This window comes from Mercenaria mercenaria, chromosome 17 (genome assembly GCF_021730395.1).
Source record: "Mercenaria mercenaria strain notata chromosome 17, MADL_Memer_1, whole genome shotgun sequence".
NCBI classification, from domain to species: Eukaryota; Metazoa; Mollusca; class Bivalvia; order Venerida; family Veneridae; genus Mercenaria; species Mercenaria mercenaria.
In genome coordinates this window covers 2,377,942-2,380,641 of record NC_069377.1, presented here as the reverse complement: position 1 = coordinate 2,380,641, position 2,700 = coordinate 2,377,942, and positions in this window count along the sequence as shown.

Sequence of the window (2,700 nt, the reverse complement as noted above, 5' to 3'; positions counted from 1 at the left end):
GGTTATAGTGAAAAATTTAATAGTTGGGTACCATTTAGCGATCTTGAACAAATTTAATTTAGAAATAAAAAGTTTAATTATATAAATGAGCAATAAAAATCTAATTTCTAATAATAATGGAATAGAAACAATAGATCAATTAATTATTCACTTAACTAAACTAGCTGCTGCTTACAGAAAAAGTTATAAATTATGTGGGAGAGTAAATACTGGATTATATATTACAGCAGGTATTTTTGGTTGTTCAGCTGCATTAGTACTTGTTCCAGCTATTCCTATATTTGTAGCAGTTGCTGGCGCTGTTCCATCAGTAATTACCATATTTACTAACAGACTAAAACTTGACGACAAGAAATTTATTTTAAAATCATATCATCATAAAATAAAACAACTTATAACAAAAGCACGGATTGGAAAAGTAAATAAAGAAGATCCAAATAAAGTTATTCAGGATATTTTTACAATACTATTAGAAATGCAGAAAGAAAAAAAATATTCAACACCTCTTGAAATGCATATGAAGGAATTTAAACTTAACGGATATAAAAGTAAAAAAGAAGAAGAGCTGTATTAAATTTTACGTGTGTTTTTTAAAGATTTTTTTCTATAAGTATATTATATATAGATGGTTAATAGAAAGGTAGATAGAATGATTATGCCAAAATTATCTAGCACTTTAGGAGAAATAATGAATCCAGATGAAAATTCATATAAAAAAGTTCTTAAAAGAAGAAATGTTATTAAATATCGGTTAAATCAAATAGTTAGCGATGAATATAAAAATCATGTTATTGATAAATTACAAAATGTTATAGATCCTTATCTTCGTAAAAGAACTTTATTTGAATGGGACTGTGGTTGTCTATTAACTGAAGAAGAAAATGCTGAAAGATTATGTGATTGTCCCAGACCAAATAATATTCGAAACAATCCTAAAAAAGTTATTGCAACCGATTGTGACACTAATGAAGAAAAAACATATAAAAGCACTTATGCAGCATCCAAAGACCTTAATATTAATTCAGGGTTAATAACAATGTGCTGCAAAGGAAAAAACCAAGTTAAAAGTGGAATATCAAAAACCAGCGGAAAAAGATATAAATTTAAATATTTTAATTCATCTTAAAGATAATTTAAACTTTATTTATTTTATTATTTTTTTAATTATTTTTTCCTTAGTGATTTTTTTTTCTAAATATAATATATAGATGGAAATCGAGAGATCTACAAAACAATATTATAAGAAATTTGAAATTAAAATTACATATAGACAAGATCCAAAAAATCAATTATATTTAACTATAAACGACTCTTATGAAATACTTAAATCTGAACTTAAAACTTTAAAAGGTATAAAAATAAATGTTGTTTTAAAAATAACTTTTGCAAAAATGGATAAAACTGATACAATATATAAATCAGCTTATTTTCAATCAAAGGCTTTAGAAATTATTAACACAAATGAAATAAAAAAAACTTTACATCAAGCTTTTGATGAAATAATAAATAGAATTGGTAATTGATTTCAGAAGGAAGTGGCTGGAGAATAGAATCAGTTTGTTTCCCTCATTTATAAATAGATTTTAAGTATAGTCCTTTGGCTGCTTAAAAGTTATTTAGAATTCCCCCCAAAAACCATTAAAAAAATTAAAATGAAAGGTTTAAATTTAAATTTAAAGAATGTGATAATGAATGTTTTGGATGGTGTTTTTAGCTTATTTTTTTCCCGGGTTAAAAAAAAACCCCCCTAGAGTTTCAAATTAAAAAAAAACATTAAAACGATCTTGATTATACGGGAAATTAAAATTTTTTCCCGGTTACTTTAAAAATAAAATTTCCCTAAAATGGGAAGTTTTAAATAAAAATATCTTTTAATTTTTTGGGTTTATGAAAAACCCAAACGGGAATTTACCCAAATTGACATTTTTAAAAATTTTCAATACAAAGGGCCCACTGTGCATGTTGCTAATTACAAATGAAAAAATTTAAATGTTTAAAATAACTGTTTGATGATTGAAAAAACCCTAAAAGAACTGTAGTCCAACTTTATGTTTGGAAAAAAGGGATTTTAATAGTTAATTTTTCCCAAAAAACCAAAATAAAGAAAAAAAAAATTTTTTGTAAATCATGTTTTAAAAATTTTTTCACAAAAAAGGGTTTATTAAATAAACACATACCAAATTTTTTAGTTTTAAAGGGTTTCCCAAAGGCGAAAAACCCCAAAAGGGGGAAGTAAAGTACAATTTAAAAAATTTTTCTTTAAAGGTTTAGCAGTACCTTTTGTAATTTATGTAAATTTTAAACCCCAATAATTTAAAAAATTTTTTAACTGCTTTACCACCCAAAACGGGAATCTTCATTTACTGAACCATATCAAAATCATATAGTTGGGTTTACGGCTAAAAGGGGTTTTTTTGTTGTTATGACGATAAATTTTATTAAACCCCCAACCCCCCAAGGGATTTATAGGGGTCCAAATTTCCCAGTTTGTAAATTTTTTAAAAAAAAAATGCTTGGGAAGGGGAATTTATTGTAAAAAAATTATTTAGAGTTTAATTTTAACAAAAAAACTAAGAAGGGTCAAAAAAGGGATTCAAGGAATTTAAAAAAAAAATTTTTGTCATATTTGTGAAAAAAGAATATAAAAAGGGTTTGAAGTCCCGAAAGAGATCACTTTTATAAAAACCAAAAAAATTTCAG